A 20447-nucleotide genomic window follows, 5' to 3' on the forward strand; every position below is an offset into this window, starting at 1 on the left:
CTTTGATTGTCCATTACTCCCATCTAAAGAGACAGTATTGCTTTTCCTGGCTTTAATCTCAGGGAGAAAGGAAACAATTACATGGTCCAAAGTCTTAAATAACAGCCTGAAGCTCAGACAGCCTCCTCGCTGACTGCAGGTAGTGCCATGGCCCTCTGGAAATACCCTCAGAAACCTCTCCTATGCAACCAGTCCACTTAGATGAGAAACAGGTTAATTTTCACATCTCTCTAGATAATATTTCTTGCACTTCTTAAAATCAAAGAGCACACACAAGTCCCAGCTGGTTTCTCAAAAATCCAACAACACCAAATAAAGGCCAGATGAAATCCTGGCATTATTCTGGTCATAGGAAAAGTTCACATTTGCCACAACAGCCCTGGGAAGGACACCCTCTGCTCCCAAGGGACTGTAGCAGACACCATTCCTGGGGCACCAGGAGACCTTAGAACATTTCTCTTTTGTCCCTTGCACCCTGATTGTTTTCTGCAGTGATTACATTGCAGCCCTTTGTACTGTTCCAAGTGATGCAATGCTTGAAAACCATGGTCAGGTCTGGTACCTTGGCCAGGAAATGCTGGAGTTTTGCCCAATTCCCATCCTATAAATCCTCAAGCCACCATTTTGTTGTTTGTGCCTGTGACATTTTCGTGCTGAGGTGCATGCATAAGGAATACATATGTGTACATATGCAGCTCTTTATTCAAATGACCAAGACTTGTACAACCATAAGCAACTACTTAATCTAATGTTCCAAGCTTTCCCTTTGCCTCTCTGTTTCTGTATAAGTGTTCTTTATGCATCCTACATCTTTGCTGTCAGACCTTCAAAGTAAGGGAATTAAGGCTTCTCCTATCTGCAAAAAAAAAGGAAGAAAAAAAAAAAAAAGCACCTACCATGTTTTAGAACCCTGTGCCAATAAATAAATCAAATAACAGCTTGAACCAGAGATCTGGGACTCTCCACAATCGTTTTTATCTTCAAGTGAATGATGTGGTGGAGAGAAAGCTGCTGAGCTTTGCAGCTGTGAAGATTGAAGTCCTTTATTTAGCTGCTGAACAGATAAAACCAGGGTGACAGCAGAGCAAACTTCCCCCACTGCCCCGTGTGGACTGGGGTGAAGCCTTTTCAGCAGCAATTCAGTTTCCCAGCTCTCTCTTTGCTGTTACACCAGCTGTGACAGTGGCTTTTTGTGACAGCAGCTTCTGAGCACTGAACACTGGCCAGGAAAAAGCCTCTTTCCCAAAGGTCAAGAAACAGATGTGCATAAAAAGGAAACCTGGCCAACGGTTGAGTAGTTCCTGATGTTTAATTGCACCCAGGGGTGGCACCATTGGTCTCAAGCACATCTTCCCTTTCCTACAGCAGCACTGGAAGGTTACCTGTGATTGATGTCAGACTGTGCTTCTTACACACCATGACCTGGATAACACTGGATAAGTCCCATGGTCACTGTGGCTGTAGCCTGGAGGGTGAAAACATCAGCTGTGTAGACTGCTTGCATCCTCCATGTCAGCCCAAGGCATGGCCATGGGGCTGGGGTTGTCCCTGTGCCCTGCAAGGTGCACGTCAAACCAAACCCACGAGCTGCAGAGCATCCTTCCCTCTCCATGCTGAGTTCAGCTGGGAGAAATTTCCTTTGCCTGGAATGCTGTGGGTGAAGTGACCCTGCTAGAGGCAGCAGATACCTGATGCAGCTCTTCAGCTTGGGGCAGGGTGTCCTTGCCAAGACAGGCAGTGTTGTGCCTTAACACCTGAAGTAAGGTGTATGTTTGAGTGTTTCCTTGCACAGGGAGATCAGACCTTGCTGCTGGCCAGCAGAGCAATAAACTGAAGGCCAGCAAAGAGAAAGGGGTCTGAAAGAAGACAAATTTTTATTGAATAAGATCATTTTGCAGGGAAAAACCGAATGATTGCAGTAACTTAGATGAAAGGACATGCACATGTAACAAAAGCAACAAACAAAAAAAAGAAAATTGATAGAGAATGTTTCTTTCCAGAGGGATGAAATTCACCTTTTTGCTCTCTGGTGATCAATGGTAAATCCACACATAAATGCCTGAAGAACTTCCCAAGAGAACACAATAATCTGTAACAATGTGCAGTGAGCAGCAGAGGAGCTCACTCACACTCTGTGCAGGCTGGGGGTAAGGTGAGGGTAGGTCAGGTACAGGTCACAGATTTTTATTTAAAGAGATCCAGGAGCCCCTGTGCCCCACAGAATCGGTGGAATAACAACCAAAGTATCACAGCTCTTATCCCAGCTCCCAGGTTCCAACAAGTCCATGCATTATCTTCCTTCTCTGTCAGCTCTGCAGTCTGCTCACCACAAAGTGTGGGTTCAGGAAATTTCCCACATTTGAGATGTGCCCCAAATCACCAGCATCAATAGGATTTTGGGGTTGAATCCAGCTTTGGATTGATCAGCTTTCTATTACATGCAGCTTCTGGTTCTTCTCTTCTCTTTGTTTTAAAATGCCAGAGAAATCAATAAACACAGCTCCATTAAGAAAAGCTTAAAATTTACCATTCTTACTGCTTTGCAACCCTTTTGAGAAGGCTCATTGCAGTTGTGCAGTAACTCCACTGCATAATAACACATCTCACAGCTGCATATGATGCTCTCTGACTGGGGGACCATATAATGGACTCCATCTTCTCAGGCTTAACAAATTTATTCACAGAGGAAGATAAATCGTGTGAGGAAATGCCCCTTTCTGGAATAAAACTCTATAGAGAAAGGATTATGCATTTCTCTAAAGCTTCTTTTTGGGCTGATGCTTAATATTCATTTTTTGCTAGCAAGCAAGGTAAATTTCCACAATTCCAACTTCTGATGACAAACCTGATCTTGCTGCTTTCTACATCTTTAAAAGTGACAGCTTCTGCATTAACCTAACTCAATTTTCTGCTGTGATTGAACTTTTTTCTGTGTAATTCACTCATGGGCCTTTCTTAAACATTGGAGTTTGGTGTGCTCGTTCTTTGTCTTGAATCCTGTAGGATAAATTGTGCTGCCTCCATCTCCTCATGCTCTTTAGAGTAATATTCTTATCCCACAGAGATGCTGGGGTTTTCTGTTTCCTAGCCCATATTTTTAACACACACCTCTTATTGTGAAAACTTTGTGGTGAAATTAGATGTCTGTCTTTAAGTAAGAATGGATAAAGAGGGTGGGGGACATTCGTGAGCAGCCTGGTGAGGGTAAACCCTGCCAGAGCAATGGTCCCCAGCCCCAGGGCTCTGTCCCCATGCCAGGGGATGAGCTGGTGCTCCTCTCTGCTGTGCTTGTGGCTCCCAGGCCCTTATGGGGCAGCCCCAGACCTTCCCACAGCCAGATTATTTTAGGAATTATCTCTATTTATCTCTTAATTGTCTCCATTCGTTTCTTTTCTTTCCTTTTATTTTTTTTTAAGAGCTGAAATTAGAACCAAATTCCCTAAGCCATGCAGAACCATCAACCTTGCAATGTTTAGTTTAGGAAAAGTTTATTCTTCAGCAATTATTCAATCCTGGTGATCTCAAATGACATGGTTTGCAAGCTTGAAGCTGTGGAAATTTGGTTCATAGCCCAGATCAGACAATTTTCTGGTGAATATCCCCCAGCTCTCAACTGAAGATAGTTTTGTTTCTAATGAAAAAATTAAGAGCTTTTTGATTTTGTTTAATAACCAGTGGCATAGGAACAAAGGGCTGTGCTTGTGCTGCACACTTTTGAAGGACAGTGCTGCATGGATGTGCAAACTCACCTGTGAAAATTTGGGCTTTCAGTGTGAAGAAGATGTATTTGTAAGTGCAGCAGCCAGTATTTGGCATTTTTGCAGCTCTTTTTACAACGAGTTGGTCAGCATTGAGCAGGATTGCCTTGGAGACACAGAATTATTGGGCTGGCTCCATGTTCCTGGATGGGACAGGGAAAAGGAACTCGAGAAGCTCAACAAAGAGTTCCTGACAAGTTTGTTTTCAAGTGTAATGATGAATAAACATTTGCAACTGCAAATCCTATGAGCTTCTGAACACAGAAACAGAAGCAGGGGAAGAACACAGCTCCTTTTGCACTTCAGGAACCAGCAGAAAAATAAGAACTCTAAGTACTGGTAAGTCAATGTGCATGTGTCTAATATGCTTTCTTTCCTCTGTCAGTCTACATGAAGGGACATTTCAGGCCCCAAACTCTCTTTGGGCCCAATTAGGCAGCTGTAATTTCCTTGCTGTCATTTCCATTTTGATGCTTTTGTAAATAAATTCCTTTAAAAAAGGGCAGTGATTATTTATCCAAGCCTGAAATTTTTAGAGCTTTTTTTTTTACGTCAAGCTCTGACCTGATTTGGCACTCCACATATTTTAGTATGAATACTAAAATACATGTGCACACATGTAGTATCAAAAATACTTATCAGAGAAGGGGTGCAGGCACCACGCTGGACCCTGGCAAGGTGACAAGAAGGGACATCTTCTCTTGGAGCTGACACATCCTTGTCCCTGCAAGAGGACACTGGCCAGAAGGTGCAGTAAATACTGGGAGAAAAAGTCCTGAACATATCTGTAGTGAATATGGCAGCTGATGTGACTTTGGAGTTTGCTTTTCAGGTGGGGGATTTAAAATGAATCAGATTTCCATTAATATATTGGGGCAAGTTTTCAGAAGTGAGGGCTCTCATCAGACAGCCAGGATGGTGTTTTGAGCACCTGGGCCAACCATTTGCCATCTCAATTTGCTCTTATTTATTGGTATGTTCCCCACTTGTAGTGTTTTGGGGCATTTCATGGCTGTGTCAGTGGGATCTTCATGAAAGCACAGGGTGAAATGAAACCTGCAGGAGGCAGTGGATGGGATGAAGTGGTTCTGGGTACAGCTGACAATTAAAGGATGCTTGCAGCCCAATTTCCCTGTCCCCGTGGTTCTGGATGCACAAGAGGTGACAGCTGTGGGACAGTCACCACCCCCCTGCCCATCCTGGTGGCTGCATGCTGTCTGATGTCAGGTTGCTCCACTCCCTTCCATGCCTCCTGCTGTGTTCACAGGTATTTGTGGCAAAGTTTCCTGTGCTGGAGGGGGAGCAGAAGCCTCATGCCAACTCCTAAGGGAAATGCCTCACTCCTGTGACATTTTTCCACTTCCCAGTCCTGCCTCTGAATGCTGCTGTGCTCTGAAACTTGGGTCCTTGCCTCCATGGGATGTGGTGCTCTGTCTGTGCACCACGAGCAGACAGGATGATTTAGCAGTGGATGAGCTGCATTCATGGTACCACTTCATATATAAAGAGCAAAAAGAGAAATGTGTCAGACACAAAAGGAAAATCTTCCTGAGTGACTTTGATTAACTGAAAATTCCAACAAGCTTTAAACAAAGCAACCTCACTCTGATGCCTTTGCTGCAGCCTTTCATGCCAGCTGACATTGTCCTGGACACATCCTTTAGGTGTCTAATCATACCACAGGGACACTGGAATTAGGTTATTCAGGATGTTCCAAATTATCTCCATTATTCTTTTTCTCTGCCATTAGGGCAGCTCTGGGAGCTCTACGAAAATAGAACCAGGAAAAAAAAATAATTGGGAGCAAATTAACCACAGAAGATGCAGCTTTGTCCTTCAAGATGACCAATTAGAGGTTTCTGTTTTATCATTGGGCTTTGATTTGCCTGCATATCTGTCCCATTTATCTTGTCCAGCTATCTAAATAAAAGATGCAGACAACAAACAGTTGAAGAAAGCTTTTTTTTTCCTTCAAGGTACAAAATGCCTCCTAATCTGCTTTGCCTCCTTTTCTCATGTTATTGGAGGTGACCTTCTACTCCCTGTCTTGTAAGGGATTCAAATCTGGGCCTGAATGTGGAATCTCTATTATGAATGCTCCTGGTTATGCCACCATGTACATTTTGTGAAGTTTGGGAGTTTAGGTAAGGCTTGTCCTGGCCTTTCTGGGACTGGGCAGTGCATATGGTTTATGTCAGCATCTGTAAGGTTATCACAAAGGTTATCTGGGCTAAATTATAGCCCTTTGTTTATCCTCGTGGTTGGGCATGGTGCAAACAGCTGCACTGTCAGGAAAATCTTTCTGCTGCCCTCAACCCTGACCTGGAGGTACCAGACTCTGAGAGGTTTTGTGACTCCATCTGAATCAGCTTTGAAGGGGCTGTGAATTCCAGCTGATGCTTTCCCTGGAATACCTGCCCCCAAATTAGCTGTGAAAAATCAGGTAACCTACAGAAGAAGCTGGTATGTCTTTGTCTAGCAGCTCACTGTGGTCAGTGAAGCTTCTCCTTGCCCTAGGAACTCACGTGTAACCTGTCCCAAAGGTCAGAAAATGTACAGCTGAGAGGGAATACATGGAAATACTCCAGGAGAGTTGGGCAAAAAAAATATTGTTCTGCAGTGTATGGCCGTGTTCTGTGCCCTCTGCTCCTGCAGTCCTGAAATCAAACTGCAGTGGTCTTGTGTTCTCTCACCACAAAATTCCTCCCATCCCTCCTCTTTCTTCTCAGTCCACATGGGAGTGTGAAATAGGAAGGTCTGTGCTTGCAAAAACCCCAACATTCCTACATCCTCTTCCTTACATCCATTTTGTCAATGACAGGACACTCATGATCCACTTATGGCAGAGTTTCTTTTTGTTCTTGCTGCTTCTCAAACTGTCCTAAAATTCTCTGCTAGATGAATTATCAGCTCCTCTTCTCCTGCCTGACTGTGTATCACTGCATTTTTGCAGGGAGAATTCATTTTGAGATTAGAAATCTCAGCCTTGGACTTGCTCTTTCACTATTTATGAGTTTTTGTTCTGATCCCATCTGTGCCAGAGTGCCTCCAGCAGCAAATCACTGAAGCAAAGTGGAGTTAATTTGCACTGCATCCCCAATCTGGATTGCTGTGTGCATGTGCCTGTGTGTACATACACCTAGGCATGTGCCTATATATGTGAAATCCAACTGAAAAGAAGTTCTAATTAAAGTTAACCAAATGCTGAAAGCATTTTTTTTCCTCTGGATAAATTATTCAATGCATTTTGTCTTTGTTCACCTCATACATTATTCAGTGAATAGTATTTGAATGGTGCTAGAGCTGGTAGGCTACCACAGAAATGATTACTCAAATTCAGTAAAGGACATCAGCATTTGTTAACTAATGAATTTGGCAAATAATATTCATCCAGACCTTAATTCTGATTGATCCAATGAGAAATGCAGACAGTGCACGGGTGGCTTGGCAAGTGCCTGGGGAGGAGGGGATCCTTTCAGCTCTACCTCCTTCTCCCATAACACACAAAAAATGTGCATCACCCCCTTGGGCACGTACCTCATGCTCCTGGTTTGCTGGTATCCCTTTCCCCCTTTTTGCCCTTTCTCTTCCAAGTCACAGGCAAGAGAGTTTTTTCTGCTACTTTGTCCTCAAATTGTGTGGTGGCAAGGCCCATCATCTTGAGCTAGAATAAAAAGAAGAAAAAACAAATATAAACAACCCCTCGTTGAGTGGAGTGGGAAGCTGCAGGCATAAAATAATTTATTGGCAAAGGAGGAGAATCTTATTAGCTGCAGGAGATGATTTCAGGGACATGGATTACTACAGTTTTGTGGTGATTTTATGCCAGACACTATGGAGACATGCTACATCTTTGTTAAATTTTAAGTTTGTTCTTTTTGTTTTCTTTTACCATCCTCAATTCTCCCTTCTTATGCAAATAACCCCCAAACAACTCCAAACTCCTCCTTTCCACATGACATTTCTTTCTGTGCAGCCTTTCATCAGAAAAGGACTGTTTTTCTTGGAAATGTCTTTGAAAAAGTTGGATGTCAGTGGCTGTGTGAAATGTCTTCCTTCTTTTCCCAAGCCAGACCTCAAGGATACCTTCTGCAGAAGCTTCACATCTGCTTTGTTTAACATTTTCCAGGGCCATAGAGTTCAACTTAAGAGTTTTCTTGTATTTTGATGTTAATTTATTAATAGTAAAACAGAAGCCATCTAACAGATCAATGCAGAGTGTCAGACACTTTGCATAGCAGCTGATTTCTGAAATAGGTCCTTGGCTCCAGCAGAGCTTCTGTAAAGTCTTGTGGCTTCCCATGTCAGGATCAATCCCATTCTTTCTGACCAATGCTCGTGTCTATATGCACATTTTGTGTACACTCATCTACTCCCAGCAGCTCAGCAGCCTGCCAGTGTTTGAAATTCTTTTGACTTTATTTAGAAGGAAGGTTATGAGTGGGAATTTTCAAGGCTAAACCCTTCCTGATTTGACAGTTGTAGAAAAAGAGACACGAGCTGCTGACAGATGCTCCAGCAAAGTTGACCAAATTTCAATCAAACACTGATTTCTCAGTTGGTAAAGAGGATTTGCTGGATTATTTACATTTCCATCTGCAAGCAAAGTGGTTTCCCCTCCCATTAACTCCACTCTGCCTTGATGCTCCTCAGCAGGCTGCATTTTGCCATCCTCAGTGGCCACCACTGCCCTGACTGCTGTTTGCCCCTAGAGCAGGTTGCTCTGAAGTCCCTGCAGCCACTCCTGATGAAAGTGAGCAGAAATGTGGTTTTGCAGCTAAATTTAGGTTGTAATCAATTTTATGCAGCATTAATCATTCTTGTAAATAAGCCCCTCCAGCCACCTTTAAATCAAGCTGTAAGACCTGAACCAACAAAAGACTAAAATCAGGCTGAGTTATCCTTCCTATAGTTGCTAATTACATTAATTAATTCAAAGCCCGATTAAACCAAATTATGCTGAAAGAGAATCATTGCTGAGAGCCTTCAGAAACCTGCTTTTAGAAATAAGGAATGAATCATTTACTGTCGAGGAAATCTGGGATTTGTACATGTGTTGTTTGTTTAAAATTTCATCTAAAATTTGGCTACTTAATTTCTGATTTCATAACAAAGGTCTTTGGCCCCAGGGTTTGCCTGTCACACGTGGTTGTTTTATTCCTGAAATAACACCCAGCTGCCCTGGCCTTTCTTTGCAGGAGTGACCAGCCACAAAATTGCTTGAAATGGTGAGCACCAGAGATGACTCCAAGCAAAAACCTCAAGCCTGAAATTCCCCACAGTTTTGGAAAGCTTGGCTAAGGCATTTTAACCATTGAGGCTTGGTCATTCAAGCTAAAAATAAAAACCCCTCATCTACCAGAGAGCCACAGAACCATTTTTAACTCACTCCTGTGGGAATTGGGAAATTTGTTGTTTGGCTGTTGCCAAGGAGACCTCTGTGATGCTCTCCCAGCCCAGCCTAAGCAGGTCCCCATTGCTTCCCCTGCAGATTTAGGGAAGCCTCACTCTCAGAGGAATAAAACTCATGGAGCAAGCAAATGGATCAGGGTTGCTCAGAGGGCACTGCAGCAGGGGAGCAGGGGCAGCGTGGCTCCCAGAGATGGTCTGGCACCAGGGAAGCTCTGCTCCTCCCAGGAGGGGTTCCATGACATCCTGGAGAGAAAACCTCCAGGATCCTCCACTAAACACTGCCAGACTGCACAGGTCTGCCCTTTACAGCTTTGCTTTGGGAAGTGCGTGGGGTTTGGCCTCTTCATCAAGGCTGGCAGGCTCGTTCTGGCCCCTGGTAGCTGGGCACTTGTATGGGGTTTGACCAAAAATAACAGACCTGCATTTTGAGTTAGATTGAGAGGCTGAGAGAAATGAAAATACTGAGCTGCTGTCCTGGTCTGGGCAAAATTATTCATCATTAAACTATTGTAGCATAGTAAGCAATACTACAAGTGCCTGGAAGGAGGTTGCAGCCACATTGGTGTTGATCTCTGCCAAGTTACAAGTGACAGCATGAGAGGAAATGGCCTCAAGTTGTGCACGGGGAGGTTTAGATTGGATATGAGGAAAAAAATCTTTACTGAAAGGTTTGTCAAGCCCCAGGAAGTGGTGGGCTGGTGGTGGCTCAGTGGTGGAGTTGGCAGTGCTAGGTTAAAAGTTGGACTTCATCATCTTAAAGATCTTTTCCAACCAAAACTATTCTAATACTGTGACTAAGTAATAAAAATAACTGAATATTAGTAATCAGTGACTGATGTGGTTTCTCTCATTGCAGTTCATCTGCAAGTATTATTTTCAGTCCTGATTCCTGCTTCTGAACACACATTTTAAAGCCCAGAAGATGCTCATGACCTCAAATGCTGAATTAGAAGCATGGTGAAAGCAACGTGTAATAGTGTTCTTTTCTCTCTGGTGTATAACAAGTAGGAAAAAGGGAGAGAGACTGCAAGAAATAATAACTGAGAGGCAGGAAACTGCTCAGGGAAGCTAAAGATATCAGGGAAAAAAAAGATAATTAAGAACAAAAAGTTTGCTCTTAGAGAAAGAAAAGAGCTCACACATCTCTTGTGATGAGATGTGGTCAGGATGGGGAAACTGTCAGTAGTGGCAAAAGGTGGATATGTTGGCTAAATATTTCTGTTTTGCAGTTGGAAACATAATCTATATCCTCATTTCAAATGAAAATGGAAAACAGTTTCTATTAGTAAGCAGAGTGACTTTTGAATAACTTTTAAGACAGAAAAAATATTTATATTTATACCTCCATAGAAATTACCAACCAGGGCTGTAAAGGACTTGACTGCAGGGGTCGTGAGCCCACCCATACTCATGCTGAGCAATTCCCAGATGCTGCAAGTGCCCCAGTAAACTGGGAAAAGGCTAATTTTGTGCCAGGATTTCCAAAAAGGGGAGCAGATTATTTGGGTTTCTCCCTCCCAGTTAGCCTGACATGAGCCCAGAGTGGAATGATGTAAAAAATGAAAAATGATAAGAACATAAGGATAAGAACAGAGGAAGAAGAGGAGGGTAATTCCTACCTCCTAACATGTGGGAAACTGGAATGGGAAAAAAAAATATTTTAATGTCCATGCTTGAAAATTCATATTGAAAAATCTGGAGAAAGCAGTCACAAAATCATTCCCCGGGTGGACAAAATGCCTTCCAGGGAGGGACTCTGAAGTTAGATTGCCAGAAAGAAGGGGGAATGGTGCCTAAATTAAAAGTTATGAGTAACTTGGAAGGGATAAAATAGGGATAACCCTAAAGGGTTACTTCACCTGGCAAAGCAAGACAAAAGGAGAACCAATGGCTGTGAATCAGAGCCAAAGCAATGTACCTGACAGGAGGCTCTCATTTTGAACAGAGATGATGATTGATGATTGTGATGGATTCTCCATGTTTTGATGGCTCTGGATCAAGCCTGAGCTGCCTTTTGAATCCACATGCTCTTGGGTTCTGCAGGGGAAAGTGGTTAAAATTAACTGAGGTGTGACACGTACAGAATGGGCTCTGTTAAACCCTGCTGGCCTGAAATTGGATGAATAACTCAAAGACAAATCTGCTCCTGTCTCGTCTTTGCAGAGAAAATTCATTTTGTTTGTTTGTTGGTTTTCCCTTCTCACTAAAATAAAGGTTGCAGGGGTGTGCAGTGTCCCCAGCTCTGGGGGTCACCCACTGGGGGCAGGAAGGCATCTGCCAAGGTGTCTTTCTTGCAGGGTGACCCTGCAGGAGGGTCAATCTCTGCAGGCCCAGGGGACCTGATGCCACAGATTTTGCAGTGCTTGTAAGCACACAGAAGCCCCTTGCCTAAGCTGCCTCCAGGGAGCAATTTGTTGTCAAAATACTGAATCCAGCCCATAATCCCTGTGGGCTTCCTGGGAAAGGACAGCTAAGGACAGGATTCAGTGGGATGAAGCTGTCATAGCAGCCCTTTTTCCCCCAAGTAACACCTTATCCATTATAACCTCTTGTCTGGATAAGAAATATTTTAAAGCCACTCCAGTAGTTGCACTGCAGTATAAAAATCTGCCCTTATGTCAAGCCAAAAATACCTCAGTGCTCCTGATGCCATTTTGTTGGGCAGGAGGAAAAAGAAACCAGGAGGAAAAATTCCACCTGTAGCAGGCAGAGGGAAAGCAGATGATGCTTGGAGGACAGCACAGTCCCAATGGGCCAGGTTCTGACTGCATTTTGGGTTCTGAATGAGCCTCCTGACCTGAGAGGAGCTGCAGAAGGCCCAGCACGTAGATGTGATCCCCTGCATGTCCCAGTTCCTCAGGCATGCAGGTGGAGAAATGCTGGGAATCCTGTTGGTTTGCCTGCTCCCACTGCAGAGACTAAAAAAGAAATGATTTCCTGGCCTTTGCAGGAATTCTGCACTGTCAAAAAAACCAAAAAAAAAAAAAAAAAAAACCAAAAACAAAAAAACAAAAAAAAACCCCAAACAAAAACCCCACAAAAAAACCCAACAAAAAGTTTCACTAGAAGCTCATGTGCTGCCTGCTGCACAGCTCTGTGAAATCCTTTGCCTGGGAAAAAGTGCCTGAGAGGGAAAATGCTGTGAAATGAATATTTGAGCAGAGGTGAGTCCCTCTAACTGAGAGCTGAAAGGAAATATTCACTGCAAGAAGTTTGATGTATATGAAGCAAAGTGCTCTGCCCTTTGCTCTTTGCTCTTGCTACTGCACTTAAAGCAGGGCAATTTTTCCATTCTAATCTTGTGCTTCACTGGGAGGTATTTTCCTCATCCTGAATTCTCTGCCTTTCTGAATCTCTTTACCATCATCTGACAAATCATATGCAGAAATTCTTTTGGCCATAGTGTAATAAATATTATTCATTACCATTCCACTATCCTAGGTGCTGTACATTGAGCTAGGAGGAATATTCTTATAACATTTCCTCATCCTCCAGCTACAAGGCTAGAAGCAAGAGTCAGATTTTATGGAGAGAAATAACCTTCTCACAGGCTATTTTCTTTTTCTTTCCTCCAACTCTTTTTTGCACCTCCTGCAGTCATTTACACCTGACTGAAGGGAAAGTGAAGGAAGTGTAGAATGCCACCCACTTTGCACAGATGGAAATGAGAGCACAGCAGAGAAGGTGGTGAAGGAATCAGGCCACAGAGGGGGAGGGATTATCCATGTGTAGTTAACCTCAGGAGCTGCAAACTGAGATGTGCAGATGTGCAAGGGCTAGAGAAGACTTCTGGAGGAACAGAGACTGAAGGGCTCAGTCTGTCCTCATGCAATTACACCTGTCCTAGCTCATTGCCTCTGTGGTATTTCTTTTTAGGGGTTAAATAAACTCTCAGTTGGAAGGAACAACTGTGATTTTATTATTATTTAACTGTGATGTTATTCTTTTTCCCAGCAATTTTGGTTCTGAGCATGAAAATGGTTTGAAGTACACTCTCAATTTTCAGCATCCTAAAAGTTCCTCCATCTTGATCCCAAGATGCAAACCAACCCACCCAGACAGATGCTGGCAACACAATTTCTGATTTATATTCAGTTATCCTTGTGTTGAAAATCTTCTGTTACTTCCCATGGTGATCTTTGCAGTTTCCCAGATTCCAATAATCAGATTTGCTTTGATTTTTTGTTGGCTTCATTTAAGAATTATCCCCACTGCAATGTGAGGCACTATTGGAGCCTAAGCCCAGTGTAATTCAGTAGTAAATCCTGCCTGTGGAGCAAGAAAGGATGTGTCTGTCACACTGAAACAGTTTTCCTCTGCTACTTTACTGTTCCCTTACACCTTGTTTAGATACTCTCATGTTTTTACAACATCATACTATTAATGCTAAAGGGAAGAGTAAGATAGTGCCCCCATTTTAGAACTTGTTTAACTCCTTGTTGAAGAGCTCGACATAACTGGGAATGACTGCAGATCTGTTGTTATAATTAGAATTTGGTCTTTAGCCCTAGGCTTTTCCCCTTCAGGGGGGTTGATTGGAGGCCTGGGAGGCCTCAAATCTCAGCGTGCTATTTCCTGAAGTCTCTTTCATCCCTGCTGCTAAGTGTATACTGAGTGACTTGGAGGGTAAAGAATGAAACTGTGCAGGCTCTGCAGAAGCAGAGCAAAAAAAGTGATTTGTGCTGAGGTAGACACAGACCAAACCATGCTTCTCACAGCCAGCAGAGCAGCCAGGATTTTTTGTCACCAAGTGGCACCAGTACCTTCTGCAGAACATTGTGATAAACCTCTGATTACGACCTACTGGGCAAATACAACAACAACAAGAGAGGGAGGCAAAGCAAGCAGAAAATGTTACAGGGAAGCCACAGCTTTCTGGTGCCTGCAGGGGGGAGAGTTTTCTGTGCCTGCAAAGGACTTCTCAGACTCAGTTTTCTAGAACTGGCCAGAGCAAATCCAGGTGGGCCAAAGTGCTGCCAGAATCACCACCAGCATTTCAGGGCCAGCCGCACCAGGACTGCAGGAGGGAAGTGGGGGGAGAAGGCTGGAATGCAGCCATGCCACTGCCACCTTAGCAGGACCATCACCACTGCAAGATACCCAGTTAGCCCCCCTCTTCCAGGAGCAGGACTTTCTGCACCACAGATGAACTTGAGAAACCATCTTTTTATAGAGTCATGGTTTGGGCTGGGAGACACTGAGACGAATTCTCAGCTGCTGTAAATTAGCACCGCTGCACGGTCTTCCCTTACACCAGCTGGGGCAAGGCCCTTATCAGAGTTTATTTACAGAAATGGGCAGGAGCTTTAGGGGCAGTCACACTGCTGGAACAGGCAGCAGAGGGACAAAAGATGGGACTGGAAATGTGTGACGTGGTCTCTGCTGAAGGACACTGAGGTGGTGCAGGTTTACATCAGTCAGCTCGGATCCATCATGCCCATCCGCACGCTGAAAACTCAGTGCAGCTGGAAAGAAAACCCCATGCAGCTGAAAACTCAATTTTCCCAGGCACTTCAGAGGCTCCAAATGCTGTTCCACATGTGTGCAACAAGCTCCCCACAGAGTGATGTGCACTGCTTATGCACCACTGGTTAATGCACACGTGCATCCAGTCCCCTATAAACACCCAACCTGGAGCTGCAGAGCCTCTCAGCTTCACACAAGTCTCTGAAAGCAGAGAGCAGAGGCATTTCCAGTGGGCTCTAGGATATCTTGATCCAGAACAAAACTTCTTTAGGCTCTTCAAAATGTTTTCTAGCTGAACACATCACACTCTTCTCTGCTCCTCTGCTTTCCCTCTTGCACAAGCACATGCATCATTTTTTGGCAACTTTGCTGTAAAAATCCCACCACCCTTCCCCGGGAAGTCTGGACTCTGCAGAGCTGGAATGTGCTGTATTGATCTGTCAAACTGTTCTATCTGGCCATTTGATTCACACCTACTCTGCTGAGATTAGCTACATCTCTCTGCAAGCCATTAATAGACAATTTCACAGACCCAGCTGCCCAAAGATAACAAGAAAAGTGCAGAAAACAGAGTTTAGGTAACTGAGCTGTGACTGCTGAGGGCTTGTAAAGCTTTCAGAATGCAATTGGTGAGGAGAAGAGGCAGCCCAGATCTCTCAGGGTATAATCCTTCCACCCATGCTGTTGATTGGGTGTCACTCACTTCCATAACCTGGTATTGTTTGCTTGACCTTTGTTTTTTGGCCAAAGGCAGGGGGTAAGTCTGGCAGGAACTGTCCTGTACCCCCATGTGAAACTGCTGGATAAAGATGCCTGAGGAGCTGCAGGGCTGAGCAAAATATCTTCACTTCCTGTGGTGGAGCCCAGAGGCTGAATTTCAGGGAATGACTGACATTTCCAACAGCTCTCTGGGATCTCTGGGGATCCCTGGAAGCAAAATTCTGCTGAGCCATATGCTTCTCCAGGAAGTGGCTCAGGTCATGGTTTGTTAAAGAGAGAAGCATTGTCCATTGTGATTCCCAACACTCTCAGCTGCACTTTGGAAATTGTCAGGAGTGAAAATGTCAAACCCCAGCAGTGATGGGGAAACAGATGCCTCTCCCCATTTAAATAGGAGTTCATGGTTCTTTTGGGAGAACAATACATGAATCCCTGTGTGATGCATGTATCCAGAGATGGACCTTGAACTAGGATCTTGAGCAGGACCTGCTGAAAGATGCCAGGAGTCACAGAAATCCCAACCTGCCTGGGTTAGGCACTCTGTGAATACAGAATCACACAATTACCTTGGCTGGAAAAGACTGTCCTGGGTTGGGACAGGATATTACCTTTACCCTGACCCAAACCAGGACAAAGACCTTCAAGATCATCGAGTCCAACCCTTAACACTGACAAGACCTTAACTAAGCCAGATCCCTAAGTTCTGTGTCTATACAACTCTCAGACACCTCCAGGGATGGTGACTCCACCACCAGACCAAGGTGACAGTCAGCTGGCTCGACCTGAGAGGTTCCATCTGAACTGCTTGGTGGTCACATCCCTGAGGAGTTCAGTGACAGCCAAGCAACTGAAGAGTCTCTGCTTGGTTTTTGCAGCTGGCTTGGGGCCACCCTGCCAGGGATGGGAGTGCCTGAGCTGCCTAATTTCACTCCAGCTGAGAATGTGTGTACAAAATCCAGCACTGCCTTTCAGACATACCCCACTGCAGGCCTGGCTGCCGGGGTGCCCAAGCTGCTAATTTCTCTCCTGGGGTCAAACAGACACCAAACACCCTTGCCCATGACACAGATGCATAGACCTGAAGAATTTGCCAAGCCTAAAACTGAAGTCCAGGGTCACATAGCTCCATCTACCCTTTTATTCTCCAGGGAAGTCAGTTCAGCTCTAACTGCCATTGCCTCTGGAGAGCTGCCAGAACACATTTCTTGGCAAGGCCTGGATCTTCCCACCAAAAAGTTCCTTATCTTTGCTTAAGAAGGGAGGCTCAAAGCTCCCCAGCTCTCTGGCAAATAAAAAGGCCTCCCTCAGAGCCTTATTCATCCAAAGGCCAGAAAGGAAGGCAAAGAAAAAGCTGTGAAAGATGTATTTTTATTTATTTTTGTTTAACTTTTAGGGCAGTTTGGCTCTCAGATCTCCTTTCCTCCTCAGCAGAAGCTCAGAAGCCTGGCTGAAGCTAAGGAGAAGGTTGTCTTACTGGCAGGATAACCTCTGTGTTGTCCTGTCTTGCATGTCTTCTTCATGCTCCTGGGGTCAAGCTGACCTCTGCAATTGCCCTTTTAGGTCAAACAGGGAGGTACCACTGGATCTTGGATTTTTTTCCCCATTCCCTTTGTAAATGTGAGGCCTGGCCAATCTCAAAAGCTCATCTGAGACTTTTACAGTGGGGACTGAGGACACTGGGGTGCCTTCAGTTGCTACTGCTGTGGCACATAAAAGCTGTGGGGTTTGTTCTTTGCTGTTGGTCTTGAGTTTTTTCCAGAGGGAAATATGGAATATTCCCTGGGGAATATTTTGTGGCCTTGGGCTGGGGGTTTGATGCTCTGGAGACATGTCTGAACTGTCTGCCTGTGGTTGTGGTGCAGTGAGCATGTCCCAGGACCCTTCTCATGTCAGCTTTGGTGTCTGGCATGATCCCTGCTGTAATGCAGACCACGGTGTTTTACCCACTCCTTTCCAGCAGAAGGAATCACTCTTCTCTGCATTAGCAACACTTGGACAGAGACCCAGAATGAGGTCTGCAAGTGAGTGCTGCTTTGCTCTAGACATTTTTTGCTCCTTCCCTGATTTATTAAGAGGATGAGAAGTGCAGGATGATGCAGATCAGGCTCCCTCTTGCTGTCTGAAGGAAAGCAAGGTAGGAAAGCAGCCCTTCCAGGCAAGAGGAGAAGGTTGGGCTGTGCTAAGGCTTGCAGGGGCTTTCCAGTCCAGCCTATATTTTATGTAGGCTCAGGTTATTTACCCCATCACTGCATGTACCTCTTCTTTCCCCACCTGCTGGGAGCTCTGTAGTGTCACTGATTTTGGCACGGAGCACAGGACTTTGTGGTAGGTGGTGGAATTTCACACCCACCAGTTCAGCTGTACTTCCTCCAGCCTCCTCCTATCCAACCTTCCCCAGGAACTAAGGGCTTAGAAACAGGGGCAGGGAAATCCCTGGCAAGCAGAGATCTACCAAGTGTTATTTAATGCCTCTCTGCACCCTCCCCAGCCTTCCTTCCTCCTCTGCCTATCAGGTCCTGCTGTGCAGAGGCCATGCAGGCAGCACGTCCCACACCACCACAGGTCCCTGCATCCCTCTGGCATCTCCTGGCAGGATCTGCACCCCCCATGCTGATCCCCATGGCCCTGGGGGCAGCAGAAGCTCACAGAACGTGGTGCTGGATGTGGTGGGGTTTGGGCAGGAACCAGCAGCAACAAAACTCAGGGGAATTCAGACCTCAAGGGCTGCAGCTCTGATCTGAACTCTTCCTGGCAGGTGTCACTGGAACCTGCTCTTTTTAGAGGTGCTTTTTGCATTCCTTGTGTTGTTTGAGGTCCAGCCCAGTGCTGCCACTGAGAGGGGAGACCCCAGGCTGGGTCTGAAAATCAGGAATCATTCTCAGAGCATCCGTGAACCAAATCTTCAGCTGGCACCAGTCACTAACTTGTCACTAAGTGCCACCAGCCCAGCAGCCTGGGTTTGAAGCCATAAACAATATTAGAGGGGTTGAACCAGATGATCCTTGAGGTCCCTTCCAACCTCACATTCCAGAAAATGGGTCTGAGAGCTAAGTGCTGCCCATTTCTTTGGAGGGAGAGCTGAGACTGCAGCCAGGACTTGTTCCTATGTGCCCTGGCACTTGGGGCAAGGTGAAGGCAGCAAAAGGACACCCTTGGTCCCTGCCAGCTCAGGTCCTTTTGTTGGATGAGACTGAACTGAGAGATCAAAACCAGCTGAGGAACATTCAGCTGGGCATGGGAGGAGGGAAACTTTTCCCACTGTTCTGTGAACAGAGGATAGGGAAGAATAGGGAGGAAGAGTGGAAGAGAAAAGCTGAGTAAGTTGTTGTTGGGGGGTTCTGTTGTTGTTTTGTTTTTTTCTCTAACTTTACCCCCCAGATGCCTTTGTGTGGCTCCCACTGTCTGGCTAGGAATGGTGTTCTTGTGAGAAAAATGATGCATAAATAGGCGTTGAAGGGACTCGAGCACAGATCCTATGAGGAGAGGCTGAGGGAGCTGGGGGTGTTGAGGCTGGAGAAGAGGAGGCTCAGGGGAGACCTCATCACTCTCTCCAACTCCCTGAAAGGAGGTTGGAGCCAGGGGGGGGTTGGGCTCTGCTCCCAGGCAGATATCAGCAAGACAAGAGGGCACAAGAGGTCTCAAGTTGTGCCAGGGGAGGTTTAGGTTGGACATTAGAAAGAATTTCTTTACTGAGAGGGTGATCAGCCATTGGAATGGGCTGCCCAGGGAAGGGGTGGATTCTCCATCCCTGGAGATATTTCAAAAGAGCCTGGATGTGGCACTCAGTGCCATGGGCTGGGAACTGCAGCGGGAGTGGATCAAGGGTTGGACTTGATGAGCTCTGAGGTCCCTTCCAACCCAGCCCATTCTATGATTCTAGGATTCTATGATTCTATCATCTGAAATAGGCTGGCAAAGTAAAGGCTGTTAAAAGCTCACTGTTGTCCAGATAAACAACAAAAAGCCTACACCCTTGAGGGTACTTCTAGAGATTTGAGGTTGGGGCCTTACTGTGCAGATGGAAGCTCTGTTCCCACTCAGGTATTTGGGAGTCAGTGTGCTACTCCACACACCTCTTCTTGTGAGAACAGATAATTTCAGTACCTGCCCTTTCAGGGAAGGGGCTGGAGGTGTGGAGATGAGTTCTCCTTTCCCTCTTGGTGGTCTCTGTCATCTCCATTGAAGCTGAAGGTACCAATTCTACTGACACAGGCTGAGAACCTCGCAGACTTATCAGTCTTGGGCAGGCAAGATTTGTGGAAAGCAGTGAATTTTAGAACTTGCTAGATCAACTAGTGAGAAAGTGTGAGACAAGACACTTGCCTGGCCCCTGCAAGCACCTCCTTCCTCTTAAAGGGGCACGGATGCTCCTTGGACCCTACACCTCCAGCCCTGCATTAACAGAAAGGAGAAGTAGCCATGCAGCCAGATGTCTCTGCTCCCTCTGGTTCCACTTGGACTCTTTCTCCTTGTGGGTGGCCCCTGGTGGTCAGGAAACTATGTTCTCCATTCTCTCTGCAGACATCTGTATTGCCTCTTCTAAGACCATTGCCTGGCAAAAGCCCTCTGGAATATGGAGATGCCAAAACAGAGAGCCATCCATCCTTGTGCTGCCAAATTGCAAATGGCATCCTAGTGCCACACTCTATTTTTGATTATTTCCTTTCTAGAGTGGCTGCAGATGCTGGAAAACAAAAAAATTCTTTGGGGAGCTGCTTACAGAAATCCCACAAAAAATCTGCTGGGAAGTGGAGTGGGAGGGAGGATGCTGCATGATCAGCCCTTGATACTCCCCCAAAGGGCACAGAGACACTAGATGTGTCCTCTGGTTAATTCAACAAAACCACTCTTGTGTGCTCACATGTGACACACACCAAATCCAGGAGAGCTGGGGGGGCACAGATCTGAAATTTATTGTGGATCCCCCACCTTGAAAGGCTGCAAGATAGTGGTAGCTCAGGGCCCCTGACAGCTTTGAGGAACCATTGTGTGATGCCTGTGTTCTCAGTAAAAGGATTAGCTATAATTAAATTACAGTAGATGTATTAATTACATGGCTCTGTTCATATGATCCTTTCACTGCTTTGGTGA

At 45.3% G+C, this 20447-nt stretch overlaps 2 long non-coding RNA genes across 2 annotated transcripts in view; one reads left to right on the plus strand and one right to left on the minus strand.

The window, feature by feature from the left end:
* The first annotated feature begins 2114 nt into the window (after positions 1-2114).
* Positions 2115-9119, plus strand: LOC139793967 (uncharacterized). The gene is made up of 3 exons (XR_011724892.1): positions 2115-4097; positions 5026-5902; positions 8957-9119. It is a non-coding gene; the product is annotated as an uncharacterized lncRNA (long non-coding RNA).
* Positions 6452-20447, minus strand: part of LOC139793966 (uncharacterized) — a 92873-nt gene continuing 78877 nt past the window's right edge. The window contains exon 4 of the long non-coding RNA XR_011724890.1: positions 6452-7422. This is a non-coding gene — a long non-coding RNA (uncharacterized lncRNA). The remainder of the gene's footprint in view (positions 7423-20447) is intronic.

Source organism: Heliangelus exortis, chromosome 3, assembly GCF_036169615.1.
Source record: "Heliangelus exortis chromosome 3, bHelExo1.hap1, whole genome shotgun sequence".
NCBI lineage: Eukaryota > Metazoa > Chordata > Aves > Apodiformes > Trochilidae > Heliangelus > Heliangelus exortis.